Source organism: Schistocerca serialis, chromosome 1, assembly GCF_023864345.2.
Source record: "Schistocerca serialis cubense isolate TAMUIC-IGC-003099 chromosome 1, iqSchSeri2.2, whole genome shotgun sequence".
In the NCBI taxonomy this organism is placed as follows: Eukaryota; Metazoa; Arthropoda; class Insecta; order Orthoptera; family Acrididae; genus Schistocerca; species Schistocerca serialis.
The window spans coordinates 455,347,273-455,367,604 of record NC_064638.1 but is presented as its reverse complement, the minus strand read 5'-3'; positions in this window follow the sequence as shown (position 1 = coordinate 455,367,604).

The window sequence follows — 20,332 nt, the reverse complement described above, 5'->3', positions numbered from 1 at the left end:
GTTCGGAGTTCGAGTCTCAGTCCGGCACACAGTTTTAATCTGGAAGGAAGTTTAATCAAACAGTGCTGTTTGCTCGACAATTCTTATTCGGATTTTGGACGTTTATTTACTTAGCGCAGCGAAAGTTAGTAATAAAGTTAGTAATACCCAGCTATGCACTAGTAGAAAAGTAAACAACAAGTTTACTGTTACCAGTCACCGTTTTATTTTTTCACGACGCGTTTCGAAGGTTTAAACCTCCATCATCGGGTGGATTTACATTAGTTAGTATTACATATGTGTGTATGTTGTGTTACGGCTTTGTAGGAACTTGTGGCACTGCCTAGTGGAGAAACAAGACACTATTTCAGAATATGGTTTTGGATAACTTTTGACAAAAAATTAAACTGATATCGAATGGTAAACTTTAATAAGTAAACTAGAGTACCTCCAGTGGTCACAGGTTCCTTTTTCTGTCATAACACTTCACATGTATACTGCCACATTTGTAAACAAATATGGCGTCTGGAATCAGCTGGGTGCAAGGTCCATGCAGCAGAAGGGAAGACATAATCGCAAAGTGCAAAGAAAATACATCGTAACAACACTATTACAGAATAATCGTTTAAATCATTTGGAGGTGTTTGTTTTGAGGTGTCAAATATATGTGTGTGTACTTCAGGTGTTATATAAATCCAATTTTGAAATGTTGTTTTAACCTTTCAAAATTGGATTTATATTCATTTGTTGTTTTTTCTGTTAGTTTGAATTCTACTCTTCATTTGCAGCAAATGGTAGTCTGACCCAAGAAATCTCTTTCTTGTTCGTACGTTAAATATTTCTTTGATATTCTTATTAGCTATATCGACGTGGTCTATCTGAAACGCACCCAAAGTCGAGTTTGGTGACTGCCATGTTTTAAGTTGGTTTGCAGGTTTAAGGAATTGTGTGGAAATGATTTTAAAATCATAATTTTTGCAGAATTTGATTACTCTAATACCATTTTTATTTGTTCTCTTGTGAGTCGTGTGAATTCCTGTGGTTTTCTTGATTTTTTTCTCTTTGCCTTGTTGTTCATTGAAATCTCCTAACACGATTTTCACAAGATGGACAGCGATTTTATTTGAGGTTTCCTCCATTAGTTCCCAGAAGTCATCTGTTATCTGTGGATCTCATCTTCTGTAGTCATCTATGGGAGTATGTGCAGTTATCAGTGTGTATGCCTTGTTTCCAGATTTTACTGAGAGTCTTTCTAATGTTGAGTGGAAGTTTATTACTGATTCTATAATTGATTTGTGTACAAACTGTGCCGAATTGTTTGGTCCCTTGTCCAACCGCACTGCACGTTTTCCTTTGTAGATTCTGAAGTTTCTTGAATCAAAATGATTTTCATTGGTAAATAGTGTTTCTAATCTCAAGGACATTTATGTGGAATTTTCCCATCGTGTATGTGAGCTTACCTACTTTGGAGAGAATGTTTGTGTTGATTGGGACTTAACATCTGAGGTCATCAGTCCCCTAGAACTTAGAACTTCTTAAACCTAACTAACCTAAGGACATCACACACATCCATGCCCGAGGCAGGATTCGAACCTGCGATCGTAGCGGTCACGCGGTTCCAGACTGGAGCGCCTAGAACCTCTCGGCCACAGCGGCCGGCTGTGTTGATTGTTCCTCAGTTTTTCTGTTTTGTTCTTAGAGGTTGTGCGACCCTCCGACTCTTCTGTGCATGATTTTCCTCGTCCGCCAGAATCCGATGACTGAGGAAATTCAGCCTAGAAACTGATGCTTGGGGTAGAGAAATTCTTCCCTTTTGTTCCATGATGCGTATTAAAGTTGAAATTTGTTTTGTGATGATCTTCCGTAAAGGTCACATGTTTACGACTTGATTGTTGAGATCAAGAAACGCAGGTATCAGTAGCTCAAATTAGGTGAACAGACACTGACCTATAGATTCCAGAACAGTCACTAGTTGATTTGGGCTGCCTCTTCCTCTAGTTCCACCGTACAGATGGTCTTCACCTCCACCTTCACTGCCATTGAGGTCCTCGTCACTTCCCTGGCAAGAGGCCCTCACGAGTTACTATTATCCGGGCCAGGGGCTTTTTAAATGGGTGATATTCCTCCCCTTCCTCCTATCTCAACCGGCCTTGGGGCAGGCTATGCCAGAGTTGTACATATATCAGAATAGCGGGGACTCCACTGTTACATGGCTCACCAGTACGTTTGTGGGTTTGCAGGCACACTGACAGCCGGCGTAGGACTCTGCATTGCAGATAATAATGATTCGGTACGCAGTAGACGCACGGCGCTGTTGGTGCGGTTGTTACGTATGTAAAGTGGGAACTCTCCAGATCTGTTCCTATTCTCCTAGTAAGCAGTCTTTTTGCTCCTTGAGCCCTTCTTCAAATTCAGGAGCCCCTCTAATGGTCACTTCCATCTTAGTCAGCACCAGAAAGTACCATTCGAAAGGTATTACACGAAAATTCTGGCACAAAATTATTCTTTTTGTGGGGGAATGGTGATATAAGAGTGGTAATAGAAAACGTTATAAGTGGCAAATCTCACATATGTCAGAAGACTGAAAAACTTATTTGTATCAAAAAATTGGTGAGGTATTCCGATACCAGAGAATTTTGCTGTTCCCCGTACTTGGAAACTGGTTCGTTGTAGGTGCCATAAGAATGTTTGTACCGTGGACTCTTGCAAATAAGGAAACAGCAAAGAGCCACTGTTAATAATTCTGTTTACTAGTACTTACACAAATAGCGCCGTTACCGGTATCGAACCGACAGATTCATCTTCAGACGTTCACGTTTGTAATACATTTGTTGTTTTAAACATTAGTAGTTGTCTGCTTTTTTCAACAAATAATGTAAACAACGATAAATGTAAATAAATGTGAGTAGCCGTCTGAATATGAACCTGGCGGTTTGACCCTATACGGCGCTATTTGTGTAATAATAGTCACCGGTTGCAACTTTCCTCTTTGCAAGTATCGACATTTATTTTATACTAACACGCAGTCTCAAAAATGTCAGTTTTCACAAAATAGTAGGAAGAAAAGTTTTGTTGCAACTGCCACTAATGCTGAGGCGCTACGCTTTATTTGTGACAGTACAAGCACAAGAATACAGCATTACATGTTTAACTAGTGGTTCTGTAGTCAACATAAACGAGTTCTTAGAACATTCAAATACAGAGGTAAGCACAGTTTGGCACAAAGACAATGAATCATCTGCTAAGGCACTGTCGGAGGATTGTCTCCATTTTGATGATCGAATCATGAAAGGTTGCCAGAAGAAAAAGAAAAAGAATCGAAGTATGAGTATTAGCTGTAAACCTTGTAACTTAAGTGGAGGCGCACGGTGCAAGCCGCTCTCGTTAGTCCACTCAGAAGTCATACGCACTGAGAAACATCCGGCTTTGCGCACACTGATTGCGAACTGGAGATAAAACACGATGCAGCCATGTATCATCTATTAGCAAACAGCCTCAGCGTTGTACACAAAGGCCCTCGAGTGCCAAGCGAGGCAGATTTTTGGAGAGTTTGCGAGTTCCACAGAAGGGAACAGACCCAGCGACAGCCGTCTCGGATGAACGAGCCTGTAGCAGATTCTGCGTAAGTCAGTGGTTTTTGCACCAAGAAGGACCTGCGAACAGCTTCTCTGTATGTACCCCTGGACTAGGTTATTGGTTTCTGGACGGGGTCGTTCTGAGTAAAACAATTATCCAGTTCTGTGAAAGAAAACAATCGCAATGAAAAAAACCTGGAAAACCACAGCATATGATGACAAGGCATACATACAAAACTTTATTTTCAAAAACTGTAAATAGTGTCTTAAAAGCGGAAGTTTATATATTTTGTATATGTACAAGTAGTAAGGAGCATTTCTATCTCTTTGATGGAAAGAAAGTAAAAGCCCACTGATGAGGCTGAAACTTTAGCGAATCATTTCTGTTAAATAGAAGGAAAGATAAACTTGTGCTTTTCTCAAGGCGGACCCCTCCAAAATCAAATTTGCAACTATGTATACCGCAATCTTAATGAAGTTAGAGACTGGGGTGGCAATTTGTTCTGGTAATTGATTGGAGAAGCTAGCTAGCCTCATTTATGTTCTATAAACCAGTGCCCGTGATCTTCTGCATACTACTTGCTAAACTAGAAGAAGCAATAAAAAACAGACCAGTAGGCGAACCCAGAGTCTCATTTTCCTTATCATCGCCGTATCTAACTCCTTAGCCCAATATCCGAGTTATTCTGTGGTGTTTCCAACCATAAACACCTGAAAAATCTCGGCTTGACTCCGTCACAGTTTCACTCCTGTACGCAGCTATTGGCGTGCCAAGAAATTGATGACCTCAAAATCCAACGTCACCCCTAATCTGAGAGTGCACTTCTAAAGTAAGTATCTAGCGACTCACGCGAAGTTACGACACCAGGGTTTGGCAACTGAATGAAATCGAGGGACATGCAATGGAGTACCGAGAATACAATAGCATTGAAAATGCATTTTGTGAAAAAAAAATTGGCACTCACAACGATTTCCACTTCCATTCTTCATAACTGTTTTCATTTTAGCTCTTGTTATAATATCTGGCACCGTGGTTTGTTATTTCAGTCTACAACTTAATTCCCTAACAAAATAATTCCATAGTGATTAAAATTCTTCTCGGTATAATGCCACGTCATTGCTAAAAACTAACAACAATAATAAACTAAAACCGACGTTTCGGCCGAATTGCAACGGCCTTCCTCAGGGCACGACTGGTTTTGCATGCGGATAGGTGCTTCTATTTATTATATACTATCTATGTCTAACGTCGCTGTTGTAAAACTTTCAATTGGCCCTCTTATATGATTGGCTAGTCATAAGCCATGAGCGGAAGCCTACGTTCTTATAAAATAATTCCAGTATGACAAGTGTAGTGGTATCATCTCTCCCTTCAGGTATAGTAGTGGATGTTTACTGTTGTCGAAAATGTAGTCCAAAAAACTTAATCCTTGTGTGTACCGTACGTGAACCCAACGACCATACAGTGTAAATAGGTACTGCACCTGTGGCAACTGATTTTCATCATTGTCATAATACCCTAGAAGACGCATATAACTGTTACGCACTCGCTTTGCAGTGCTGTGCCTCAGCGATTGCTGCCCCCTCCCCCTGTTGAGCACCGACGACCACGAGACGCGCGCTCCCCACCACGTTAGCCCTTCTCACCCCGCCGTCGCCACCGCAGACGTCCGCCGCACTCTGGCCCTATTTATTAGATTCCAGAAAGAGTAATTAAAATTCCGTTAATTACCTGGTGGCGAAAAAGGGTCTGAAACTTTTCCCCTCGCCTTCTTTTAATTTCCGCGCCCTCGATTACGGACCCCGAGGCAAGATGCGTCTCCAGGCCAGCCGGGGCCTTGCAGCCTTCGCTGGTCGATTTCATCAGCCGGCTTTGTTACAGGAAATACTTGTTCATTATATTTTCTTTCATAATGAATTCAGCTCAGAAATTTTCATCCACTTCTTTTCGTTGTCACAGATCGGGAAGTTCGATGCTGTGAACGGAATTGGCAACACAAAATTATCTGACCCTCTCAACTGAAAGATCTAATTATGTTGCGGACAATATGAAATCAAGATATCCAAAGAAGTAATTACGAGTGCTTCAAGATTGGAAAAAATCTATGGAGGTGCAGTGATGTCACTTCTTCTTCTCGAAGAATCAGTTTTCACTTCCCGTGAGACAGTCATCGATAATCCAAGAATATGTAGAAGACTGATCGACAATGTAGCCTCTACATTCTCTTATATTTAGAGAAATTCTGAGACACACTAGTTTCCCGGATGTGTAATTTATTTATTTTAGAAGCACAGTGTGTTTCGGCAAGACGTGATCCCATTATGGAATTCTGCAAACAAAGAAATCACGAATCATTACTTCGCATATTAACATGCATGGAAGATGTCTATGATGTCCATGTTGTATTACGTAACTTAAATATATTATGTCATTAAACACTCAAAAATATGTGAGCTGCAAAACTGCATTGTCAGACATATAAGATTCTCCATTTTACATATAACATCACTTGACGATAGTAACTGCAAGTGGTGCTTAACTCACAAGTAACTCTCATTACTTACCAATGAAAGTCAGTTGTGACTCACCTATCAGAGCTAGTAATTCCTTGTTACGTATGAATCAATACAACAAATGTCACAGCCGTTGACACAAAGATCCTTGAACATTTGTGTTGACAAAGCTCGTGGGCTCAGTGGAGAAGTTTCAGATCACATATCCAAATGTCTCATTTTCGGTCCCATGTCACTCCTAGAATTTCAGTCTGTTACTTGACATTTCTTTCACGTCTCTGAGTTTGTTCATACGAAAAATGCCGAGTTGCACCGTGGGTCAGAATCTACGTTAAGCTGTAGAGCCCACTTCAGCTGGATGAATATGTTAGTTCAAAGGTCAGAGGAAGGCAACGACATATCGCCTCCAACAAGACCGTTCGTAGTAAAGGACTGTGGTATATAAAACAGTCTTCAAACTGCCTGCTTTAATTTTTTTACTTCAATTTCATTGTTAAAGCAGTAACTAACACTCTTTCGAACTTTTACCATGCTGCAGGTGAAATACAAGTCCGCAACTTTTTTTTTTTTTTCCTAACCGAAATAAATCGTTGTAGCTCCGTCATAAGTTTCATTAAGATGTATCTCTTTTTATTTCTTGATTGTGACTGGTTTCGGACATCTATGTCCATTTTCAAACCATCCATATCGTATTTTTTGCAGCGTATAGAGGAGAAAGCTTATGTACAAAAATTGCACCTAACCGGCACTATGTCCGACTCAACAACAGTAAACAGACCACGTAGGACACACATTGATGAACTCAGTGCAGTTTATGAAGCAGCTATAACCATTTATTCCAGTTAAATACGCTCTTACAAATATGTTACAATGATGTATTTATTATGATTTGCCAGACTATGATAATACCGACTGATACCTCATCCTTCGTACGCAACTTTTAGCAACCAACCGACTACCCGTGACTAGCGCTTCATCTACGTTCCAGGTTGCCCTGACTGCATAAATTATAAGTTGCAAACGATAACCACAAAAAATACTCTCACTGCGGTAGTATTATTAAAGGACATGCCAGATTCTTGTCGAAAAATGTCGCTAAAGTTGACCAAGAAATGCCAATAGACACTTCCTTCTTTTCGTTTCTAGGTTCACACATCTGTACAATTGGTGTGACATCATCTCTCGTCATACTGTTTCACTGTGGCTTCACAAAAGATAATCCAAAGTCTCTTGATGGAGTCTTCGCGTTGATTTTGAAGCAGCGTTTGAAGCTCTAGTTCAACCTTCTCATCAGTAAAATATTATACTATTTCAATGTTTTTAGTAACGCTCAGGAAATTAAATTTAACACTTAACCGACCAGCATGCTGCACTGCACCGACTGTCAGTGTCATTGGTAATGCACACGTGAATAAAAATACTGATGCTTCTTTTATCGTGGAATAAGATGATGTAATGCACAGATTAGTTTCACCTTTGTTGACGGTGGTCACTTTGATGTAAATGCACAGATTAATTTCACGTTTGTTGACGGCGGTCTTTCATGACAGGCTGGTGCAAGGATCTGGATGTTCAAATGTTGTGAATTCCTAAGGGACCAAACTGCTGAGGTCATCGGTCCATGGACTTACACACTATTTAAACCAACTTATACTAACAACAACATACACACCCATGCCCGAGGGAGGACTCGAACCTCCGACGGGAGTGGCCGCACAATCAGCGACATGACACCTGTAACCGCGCGGCCACTCCACGCGGCGGATCTAGATGTCTTCATCACAGACTTACTTGATCCTGTCGACTGGTTACACACTTCGTGAAAACTTCAGCTCTGCCTGACTTAAAATCAACAGTTCCACATGTTTTGGTAGTATCTTCTTCGACGCGATAAAATTTAGCATATTATTTCAGGGCAATAATAACGCAGTATTTCATATTCCTCGAAGCTTCGTATCGGCGCGCCCGCATCATCCGTTCAAAGTAAAAACACGGATATTTCAAGTTCGTCATAGGAACTGATTAGTAATCAAATTTTACGTCATATGTTTCAAATGAAACGTAGCATGATAACGTATAGAAACTAAAATTTCCGGTAAAATAAGACTTTACACGAGTTTTATACATCGTACGTTCCACATTCTCACTTTACAGTTTGCATTTGACTTCGTCGGGGTGGTGGAAAATTCGGAGCTGAAAAAAAGGCAAGGGAGAAGATTACCCATCATCAAAACTATTGCTAACATTTTTAGAGCAAGCATTGAAAAGGGAGAAAGAAGGAATACATTTTATGGGAACTTAACTGAACCGATTACATCTCTGATGATGGCATTTTGTTCCCCTCTTGGCGCATACTGAGTGAAATAAAGCAGTGCCAACATAGTGGAGCTGTATTAGCCAGGAGGCCGATTCAAATCCCCGTTCGTCCATCTGAATTTTTTAAGTTTCCACGATTTATCTAAACCTGGAACAGTTCCTGTGTAAAGACATGGACGATTTCCTTCCGCATCATTTTCTTGTCAAAACTTGCGCTCGCTCTAATGACCTGTACATTCACGGAACGTTAAACCTGGTCTTCCTTCTTTTCGTTATTCGTGCAGATAACTTGACTTCAATATTAACTTTGTGTGTGATTGTGCGAGAAAAATTATGTTGGAAGATGTCCTAAATTCAAATTATGTGATGCGGATTGGTATTTTTTTTTCCACCATGGTGCAGCGAAAGAGTAGCACATCCACAGACCATATTTTTATTCATTCTTCATTACTAGAGGGGAATTCTGTTAGTAAAAGGGTGAATAATCTTTCAGACCATGATGTACAAATTTTAACACTAATAGGTTTTTGTACTCGAACAAATATTACACGTAATTACAGACTACTTAGAAAAGCTAATCCAAAGGCAACAGAGAGTTTTTTAAACCTCGTTAAGCGACAAGAGTGGCAGGATGTTTGTAGTGCCGACAACATAGATGACAAGTATAATGCTTTCCTTAATACATGTCTCATGCTCTTTGAAAGTTGCTTTCCATTACAACGTTCTAAACAGGGTACTAGCAATAAAAGGCAGCCTTGGTGGCTGACTAGTGGGATAAGGATATCACGTAGAATAATGTGGGAGTTATATTAAAATCTTAGAAGTAGTCACAATCAAAACAGCCCATTACAAACAGTATTGTAAAATTGTTATTAGGAAGACAAATAGTATGCGGTACTCAAATAGAATAGCTAATTCACAGGATAAAATTAAAACTATTTGGTCAGTTTTGAAGGAAGTGTCTGGACAGGAGCACAAAGGTCGTCGATATAAAATCAGTTCGTAGTAAAAATATTTCTGTTACTGATAAGTTAACTATATGTACAGAATTAAATAGAGACTTAGTTTCTAAAGGGAATGCCTTTCCGAAACGTCTGAAATACTCCTCTGTGATCCTGACAACGGAAAGATTGAGTCAATAATTAAATCACTGAAGACTAAGGACTCTTATGGATATGATGGAGTACTATGTTGCACATGTTAGCCCTTTACTTAGCTATATTTGTAATTTTTCCTTTCACAATGGTCAGCTTCCTGAACGATTAAAGTACACAGTAGTGAAACCGCTTTATAAAAGGGAGAAAGGGATAACGTAGACAATTTTAGACCTGCTTCTATGCCAACAATGTTTGCTAACGTTACTGAAAAGGCTGTGTATGTAAGGATAATTAATCATTTTATTTCACATGATTTGCTATCAACCTGCTCGGTTTTAGATGTGCTTTAACTGAAGATGCTATATTCTATTTTCTCTCTGAGGAACTGGATGGATTATATAAAAGGTTTCGAACGTTACACATCTTTTTTGATTTAACTAAGGCGTTTCATTGTGTTGATCACAAAATATTGCTCCAGAAGTTCGACCGTTATGGAATACGGGGAGTAGTTCACAACTGGTTCACCCTTTACTTTAACAACAGAAAGCAAAAGATCATTATTGAGAGTGTTGGAGAATGGCTATAATGTGTGGGATTGGACCTGGCTGTGTGCATATAACCACACCCCGTAACGCGCACACCTCTTATACGCCTGCCTCGTTATCCACAACGGTTCAGAGTGCAGTGTGGGCTCTGTCAGTGTGAGTCTAGCAGTGTAAAGGAGACAATAGAGCAGCAGGTGTTCATTGTGGAATGTTATGTGACACAAAGTTGTGGAAACGGTGTGGTCAGCTGTTTTCTGGGAGCCAGCAAAGATTGACATGCAACACTATGTCTGAAAATGGCGTCAGACAGGATCTATTTTCAGCTAGTCAAAAAACATTCCGAAACGTGCCCGCACGCCAGCAAAACTGGATTCAGTTCACCAGAAAATACTTCAGAGTCCTACCAAATCGACCTCTTTCGCAAGAGAGTGACATATCATGTCGATCATGTGGACGAATACGCCACCTAGACCTGCACAGGCATCCCAATCAAGTGTCTGTTGTTCAGTCTCCTGTTTTGTGAGTGGCTGTTGACCAACATAAAGAAAGACTCGACATGAATCTGTTCTTTCTGACTGATGAAACAGGTTTCACTTGAGTGGTTATATCAACTCACAGAATCACAGGTTCTGGGGCAGCGGTGAATCCACATAACCTCCACGAAACACATTTGCATGATCATATGGTCGGGGGTTGGTTTGCGGTGTGTGCACACTGCATTATTGGCCCCATCTTCTTTCATCAGACGCTGACCTCGGCGCGTTAAATCGCCAACATTCTGAAACATTCTGAGAGCATTAAAGGAGGAGGAAAAGACCTACAGTTACTTGCAACACGATGGAGCAGCTGGGCAAACAGCTGGCCCATCCTTGGAGCAACTTACACAATCTTCACGCCTGACAGAATTGTTAGCGGAGGTCAGTCTGGTCGTGGTCATAGCTGACCATCCAGATCACATGATCTGGCAGGGTGCGTTTACTTTGTGTGGGGAGCCCTCAAGTCTAAGTAATATCTCAATAACAGTCGTAGTCTTCAATAACTGCAGAGAAATATTTCGGATGAGATCGCAGCAATTCCAGCAGGTCAACTTCGATCCGCCTTCAGAAACTTGCTGACCGGGGCCCTAAAATGCCAAGAGACGAACGGTGGTTACTTTCAACATCTATTATAGTCAGGCAGTAGGTTTTTTCTTTCTTGTTCTGTGTTTCTTTGCACTCTGAAACTGTGTTCTCCGGGCCACTTTTATTTGCCCCATCGTGCATTTCCCTAATACTCTGGCAATGAACCGACGTCTGCCACGTCCTTTACCTACGACTGAGACTATGTGAAATGTCCATTTCATATTTATCTACAGACTGTTACATGTATTTGTACGAGTTGAACCATTCGAATTGTGACTTGTTGCTATTGTAGTAACATGATGCTACGTTTTTAAGTTTTGTGAAGTTCACAATTTTATATTCTTGAATATTATAACTAAGTTGCCAATGAACGCATGTGCATCTTTTGTTACATAGTACTTCATTCTAGATAAAGGCGTCAACTGCAAAAATTCTGAATTTACTATTAACGTCGCCTGCAAGGTCAGTACCATGCAATACGAGCAGCATACCAACACAGTTCCCTCGTGAACACCTGAAATTAATTATACATCTGTTGATGCCTCCAATCCAAGATAACACGCCGCTTCCTCCCTACTAATAAATCCTCAACTGAGCTGCAAATTTCTCTTGCTATCCTATGTTATCGAAAATTCAATAATAAGTGTAGTCAAATGTTTTTTGGACGTCAAGTACTACTGCATCTACCTTTCCTGATCCTGGGGTTGCGCATGATTGGTAATTTCGGAATCTACGCCAACAAGCAGGATATTCTGTCCAAGATATCTCAATATATTTAAATTTGGACTACAAATGGCTGTCAGATGCCTGGGATGGTAGTTTTTGGGATCGCTTCTGCTACCCTTCTTGTAGGTGGGTGTGACATCTGCTTCCTTCCAACTACTAAGCACTAGTCTTATCCGCAACACACTAAAAATGAAGTGCCTAAATTGAGATTCTGAAAACACGTTTAACAGCTTAGCTCTCTTGCTTCTGCGGACACTGAGTGCCGAGCGCCAACGTCTGTATTGAACACCTGTGTTCGCCCACCTATTAAGTCTCCGAGTGAGTGTCGCTGTCGCAGGCGATTAACTTTGCACGAGTGGAGAGCGCTAAAAGCAGGATGCTACGCGTGAAAGCCGCAACCGGCAGCTCCGTGGGAAGTTGTGGCAGACCGAGATCGACAGACGGGTGGCGTGGGCCCAGTCTGGACTCACTGATGAATGCCGGAGGCGGTTCCCTCGCGCCGCTGGAGACTGGAGGCTCCAGTACGCCGGATGTCTCTGCCCACACCATCTAGACACTGCTCTCTCTTCATCCGTACCAGGACTGTCCCTGCACACCCGTGAATCGAAAGACTAAAGCAGTCGTTAAATGAAATCGCCTGAGGTCGGAATAGAAGCACTCGAATTATTCATGATTATCGAGCTGTAATTCCTGGAAGACGTATGCTACAGATCTTAAAGACGCCTGAACAGCTGTGACGTTTTGCACAATGACGTGTACTTGTGCGTCACAGTTACACTCTAGGACAAAACAAAAAAATAGAAGACCCACCTCGAAGGAGCTAAGCAAACTGGGCACAAATTCATATTCATACAAGTATCTACGGAAAAAGCAAATTGTAAACTTTGGCAGCCGATGGATGAGTGTGCGACGCTGCAGCGTAGTTTCACAGAGCAGCTGGCAAATATGGTAGAAAGGGGACATTTAGATGCAGGAAAAACAGTTTCGCTTGCACAAGATAGGTTTATTCTATCTTCACATGTGTCACGTTTCGCCGGCCGCTGGTGGCCGAGCGGTTCTGGCGTTACAGTCTGGAACCGCACGAGCGCTACGGTCGCAGGTTCGAATCCTGCCTCGGGCATGGATGTGTGTGTTGTCCTTAGGCTAGTTAGGTTTAAGTAGTTCTAAGTTCTAGGGGACTTATGACCTCAGCAGTTGAGTCCCATAGTGCTCAGAGCCATTTGAACCATTTTTTTTTGTCACGTTTCACCTGCTCTAGGCATCATCAGACAATCGCATAAAAGCTTTTGTTAATCGTGACCGAGGCGTCGAACGTAATTGGGAGATGACAGCCAGATAGCCACAGTAGATGCTTCATTACATCACCGATAAAATTCTTCTTACTCGTATTTGAGGCGTCAAACGTTACTAAAAGTCCCAAAGAACTGGGAGGGAACAGCCAGATAGCCACTTTAGACACTTTCAATGCTTCTTTATATCACCCCTCACCCCTGAAGAAACCGCCCCATACACAACACTGAGCACGCGCTGTCATGCCGGCTGTCAAGCTTGCAGTCTAGTTGCCGGCATCACAGCGCGTGCTCAGTGTTGTTTATGGGGCGGTTTCGTCATTGGTGATATAAAGAGGCATCGGTCACTATCACCAAGAGTTTTTATTCGATTGTCTGATGATGCCTAGAAGAGGCGAAACGCGTTACGTGTGAAGACCAAACAAATCTACCTTGTGCAACAAAGACGGTTCTTCTGTATCTAAATATCTATAACGGTTGCTGGGCCAGTACCATTGCGGCGTAATGTCTTTGCATGCACACAGTTGGACAGTAAGTACGTATAGGAGCCGAACAATATACGCAGACGTTAGCATTTTAGAGAGGACGGGATGTTGGGCTCAAAGCAGCCGGCTGGAGTAATCAGTGGACCATGACTGAATACTGCGTCAAGAAAGAAGCAATCGACCTACGGATACGACACAAAATGAGGACCGGGTAGAGGTCAGACAAGCACTCAGAGCCCTGGATTCGTCATTATCATGGACCCGACGTGCAGCTGGTGCTTCAGTGAGCACAAGGACAATTAATAGGTGGCTCACAGAAGGGGGGCTCAATACACGGTATCCCTTGCGTCATTATCATCTGTACACCAACAAGCATTGGTGTCTGGCACATTCAGCCTTGAGTGTCATTAACTGCAGTAGAATTGTCTTCAGTGAAGAGTTCCGCTTCGAACTGAGCCGCGATGACCAGCAAAGACGTGTCTGGAGAAGCACTGGACTGTGCTGAGATACCTACTTGATTGTCGCGCTCCATACGGCCGGGATGCCATTTCTTTTCATAGCAGGAGCCCTATGGGGTCATCCGCGGCACCCTTACAGCGCAGTGGTACGCCGACGGTATTCTACGATCCGTTTTGTTTCCCCTGACGGCAAGCCATCCTGTACTTACAGTTCAGCGAGATAGCGCCACCTCGCACATAGCAAAAGTTTCTACTGTTTGTCTTCGTGCTCGCCAAACGCTGCTGTGGCCGGCGAGGAGCCGGATCGTTCCCAGTTGAGAAAGTTTGGAATATTATGTCCAGGGCCCACCAGCCAGCTCGGGTTTTCGACAGTATTACCCGCCAATCGAAAAGAATTTCGCCCGATAGAAGGACAAGCCTAATAACTGCTTGTAAAAGGCCCAAATATGACTTGCTCAATTTGTGTAGCTTTCTCTCATGAATAAACCGTCCAGTTTTTCTGAAATTATAAACATTTGCTTGTCTGTACATGTACATCACATCTACCGATTTCCGTCTAGTTCAGATAGTTCCTTTGTGGTGGGTCGTTTTCTGTCATTATTATTATCCATCGGTAATGAAAGCAGGCTACATCATGAAACTTTCGCAGTCTTTTCCCAGCTATTGTCTGTACGAAATTGACTCATAAGACTTGTCCGTATAGATTAAAGCACAGGTCGCTACCTTATCAGACAGTGGTGTGAGCCAGACCCGAATAGATTTCGTGCGACGCTTTAGGGGCCGTTCGTGTGGTATAAAGCCACCTAAGTATGGATCTAGGCGGTTTTTCACGCTCATTTAGGCAAATCGTTCCCAGTGCTGGTTCCCAGTCTCCGGCACAGAAAATACAGTACAGAAATAGATAAAATATTTCACACCGAACAACGTTTTCGCGGTTCACAGAAAATGTCACACGATGTTCTTCTCTTAGCTTATCTGACGATTGTCACGACAGGAAGGACAGCCGCTCACAAATATATTAACAGGCTACAGCATGAATATAGCGGATCTTCTTTTTTGTTTTGAGTTTATTAAACTATTTCTGTATAAATGATAACGTTTGCACCCATGACCTCTTAATGATTTAAAAACTATTCAAGTTAGTTCACGGAATTTATAGGCCTGTAGACACACTATCAGAATTTCGAAAATAAAATCTCGAGGGTAACTAAGGCGAGAACTATCGTACAATCAGCTTAACATCTCATGCATCCAAGCTGCTGACAAGAATGGTACACCGAAGAATCGAAAAGAAAACTGAGGTTGTGTCAGATGACGATCAGTTTGTTTTAGGAAAAGTAAAGGCATATAGTTCTGATGCTCTTGGAAACAAGACTTAAGAAAAATCAAGACACCTTCATATTATGTATCAACCCAAAAAGAGCGTTCGACTATTTAAAATGGTTAGAAATTCTCAAAAATATTGTAGGTGTTACCTGCAGGGAAAGACATTGTGGAGATGATCCAAGTGGGGAAAATACGAATGGATAACCAAGAGCTGAGTGCTGCTGGTTTTCAATCCGTATATCGATGAAGCAATGACGTAAATAACGAAAGGTGGGATTAAAATTCAAAATTCAGGGTGAAAGGATATCAGTGATATCAATGATATTACTATCCTCAGGAAGAACTGCAGAACCTGTTGAATGGACTGGAAAGTCTAATGACTACTATACAGACCAAAGAGTAATGGATTGAGAGTAAGTAGAACAAAGACGAAAGCTAGGAGGAGTAGTAGAAATAAGATTATTCATAAATTTAACAACAAAATTAGTGACCACGATGCAGACAAAGTGAAGAAATTCTACTACCTTGGAAACAAAGCATGACGGTTGAAGCAAGGAGGACATAAAAAGCAAATTACCACTAGCTAAGAAGGCACTCCCGCGCAGAAGAAATTTATTACTATGAAACATTGGCATTAATTTAAGGAAGAAATTTCTGAAAATATTCGTTTGGAGCACACCGTTGTATGGAAGTGAACGAGGGACTCTGACAAAACAGGCAAAAGAAGAGAAACGAAACGTCTTAGACGTGGCTGACCGTATCAAACCAGTTAGAAGATTAATGAAGAAAATAAGGCTGATGGTCTGTCGTTTGACCGAAACGAGACTCGATTCTGTAGAAAATTGGCTTACAACAGAGGTGTAAAACCACTATTTTGGAAAAGTACTACGAAAATGTGTACAAACGGATGTTGTAGTGTAGAATCCTATCGACGTCGAGGTCATAAGCGGCGTAGGAAAAGCTCGGACTGATCACGGGTGACGAGGAAAATCGGGCGTGCTCATTATTATAAAGACGTTCTAGCATTGGAAGAAATGGTGATGACACTGTAATATAGATACTGCAGTTTTTTTTAGTGATATAAGAAATTACTGTCTCGATAGATACCTACGGCCGGTTTCAATAACGTATGCGCCATCTTTGAATATAATATGCATGATAACGAATAACATGGCAATGTACACATCAGTACCATAAGTAGCAGCCAAACATTGTACACTGTACATTTGACTGCGCACGAGGCACTTAATCTGGGCATATGTTGATAAAAATACTTTGAGATCGGGGCAGAAAGCTTTTATATTACTAGTACTAGCATTCACCTCAAAATATTTACGGAATAAACGCCTAAGTAAAAAATGAGAATTACTGAAGAGTAAATTTATCCGCGTTAGTGACGTATTGGGAAGCCGCAGTAGCCTATGCCCTTTGTATGATAATGTATTCGTTTAAGCGGCCCTTGGGTAACGCAAGTTTTGCTAGTACAAGAGCTAATTAGTCACTGTTTCGTTGACTAACATTTTACATCAATGCTTTAAGTTAATTCACTCACATGTGTTCGTAAGCAAGACATAAAGCCATCCTGTAATTACAGTGACTAAGTAAATACGTCAGATTCAAACTTTCAGAGATGGGAGGAGATTTTTTCTAGAGCGATCTTCACAGTATTCTTGCAACTGGTTTACATTCAGACATCCACTTCTTCCAAAAATGTAGCCAGCCTCAAGTAGTACGCTGGAAAGAGCTGTTTTCGTAATCAGGTTACCTTCCATTAGGATCTTGGATGCGATCAGCGACTGTGATATGATTCAAAAACGCCGGCCGCAGTGGCCGAGACGTTCTAGGCGCTTCAGTCTGGAACCGTGGGGCTGCTACGTTCGCAGGTTCGACTCCTGTCTCGGGCATGGATGTGTGTGATGTCCTCAGGTTAGTTAGGTTTAAGTAGTTCTAATTCCTAGGGCACTGTTGACCTCAGATGTTAAGTCCCATAGTGCTCAGAGCCATTTGAACTATTTTTGATTCACAAATGAAGAGCACAGCAATCAGTCGTCCTTTTTTTTCTTTTTTGCAGGTTTCATTCGGCAAATCTAGATTTAGGCTAGTGCCTGGCCATTATCAATGCACTATTTCATAGTATCTATGCATGACATTCCCCTATCGTTCGGGTGTCTGAAATGTATTGACACTATGAAATAATGGATTGATAGTGGCTAGGCACTAGCAGAAGTCTAAACTTGCCGAATGAAACCTGCAAAAAAAAAACGACTGATTGCTGTGCTCTATCATTTGTGTTTTCGTAATACCAGTGCGCAGAGATATTCATCGCACATAAAGTATGTCTCTCTGTCTTTCGTATTACATGGTTGAGATCTGCAATACAGATGCCAGTCTTTCATCCTGTACGGGTGCGATGGATAAAACCCGTGTCTCAATGCGATCCTACTTGATGGAGAACGTAGCGTTTAGGGAATCTCGTGTGAGAAATTCACATTATTTTAGTGTCGTTCGTTTGTCAATAACAGTCAGCTACTTTTCTTTTCATCTCTGGAGTCTTCAACTTCAAAATAATGTTGCTGTCAGATAATTTAGTATAATAGGCGAGATATTCTGTCATATCTGGGTCCTGCTGAAATCAGAACCGGAGCTGAGATGCAAGTTTGGTCTTTGCAGTTGATAAATCGTTGCACTATTGAATGCAGGATTCTAAAATGTAGTCGAAATACAGTACATACCTTAAATAACAAACGGCAGTGAAACGGCGGTAAATAGTACGTAGAAAAATGGGAGTGAGTTTACGGCAAGCAGACATTTCTTCAGCTATTCCTGTTAGCCACATCCTTAATCCATAACGGTGGCTCCAGTTAAGAGAGTACGTTAGCTGTCGGTAGCGACAGTGGAATAGGCGGAAGATAATTTACCTAACCAATCTTGTCGTCACGTGACGTCGACGGTAGGTAGTCATCTGGAACTACATTCTCATGTTTTTCTCTAGTCCATCAAGAAAATCAAAGACTTAATACTCTATATAAGCCCTGTTCTGGAAGAAGTAAGCTGTCTGTCGTCGTGTATAGCGTTCATCGTACTGTTATATGAGATAGTACCATATAATTGTTCTCTCCGTTCAGAAGCGCAGGTCCGGATATGCCCTGAATTTACAAAATTGCCCCTCAAATACAATGTTTAGACCTATGAATCAAATTAATCACTCAGTGTGACTGAAGAAGAGTTTGTAGAATATCACATAGACACCATTTAGATTTTTGCTCAGCGATTTACAATGGGCATAGCAAAGAGAAAGTGAATTTAAGTGAACATGAACAGTCGCACCAAATATTCACCAGCATAAAAGTGTTTGAAGAACGCCGCTTATGGCGCCGGACAGTACAGTTGGCATGGAGACCCAATCTGAATAGTAACTCACAGGTACAGGTGATCAAATAAACACATGTTCTGTGGAATAAAGCATTTCGTCTCTGCCAAATGCGCCAATACCAACACACACTTTTTCGCTGAAAAGCATGCAAACGATTGTGAAGTGTAACACTTGCAGTGATTACGACACTTCGTACTATTAACTGCAGTAACGAATCCCTAAAGATTCTATCAATTACTGAAGCCAAATAGCTTGTTTCACGTCAAGTTATCGTTTTTCAACAGTTGCGTTCTAGTCGCGTAATTCGTCTCAACAGGAAAAATGAGTTGAAAAGGAAATATATTTGAAACAATATTTGAATTTCTATCCATATAGTTGACTCTCAGGAAGTAAGACGATCATATTAATACGTGTAATATAAGTGGTCAGAAAACGCTTGTTAAACTTAGTTTCAATACATAAGAAAATCAGTCCTTACAGGTCGCAACGTATTGAAAAGGGTTCATTGACAGGGAGTGTGACAAAATTGACTGTACCTCCATTCTGATGAACTGATGGAAAACAGAGTATGTAACGAGACACGAAGCATATTCTCCTCATGAAGACACAAAAACCGAATCTCCACATCTTAGATGCGCTTCCAACGCAGGAAAGTTACATTAACTTCGCAGTACGAATCTAGATAATAGTTACACATGCTGTGAATGTTTAGCAAAGTCGTATTGCAAGTGTGCTCTTTTTGCATACAGACAAGCTACGTAGCACTACCTCACTGCACAGCAAAACAGCAGCCAGCGACACGAGAGTCCAAAACACAACCGATCTCCTGCACGGCAGAACATAATAGTGCCCTCTCCGAAATAGTGAACCAGTATTCTCAGCGTAGCCGACTTAAGCTAATTGACGGGCACACCGCAACTCAAAGAACTTTTCTTGAATGTCTCACAGACGGACAGAAAGATAATTAAGTTGTCAATAATCTATTCTACGTACAGATTCGCATCTTTGCATTGTGACTGTGGTAACTTGTGGATTGAGAATTTATACACTGTCAAAAGAATTAGGGTAACACGTTTATTAACGTCCTATCTAGTTTGATACAGGCGGGATCTGTGGTCTTATTGGATGGCTTCAGATCTTCGATTTCAGTGTAGAGAATCAATTAAAATCTTTCGCCATCTATTGGCTGTTTTATGCGATTACAGCGTCAGGTGACTCCTCAGAGGGAAATGAGCACTGGTATCTCTGTATTTTCTACTGAGGTACATAGTTGGCAGTTGTCATTTGTGGACATTTTGTTCAAGCAATTACATGCAGTGTGACTTCTTAATGCAATGCTAGTTGCAAGGGCGGACTGTTTGATCCAAAAAGGATCGACTTTCGGTAGTGTTGGTGCAGAAGTTAATGCCTGTCCACGTCACCCATATGTCCTTGACACACTACAGGGAGACAGGTCAGTGCACAAAGCGAGTTGGACATCGTCACCGACGAGTTACATCCTCACGCGAAGACCGATATCTTGCCACAT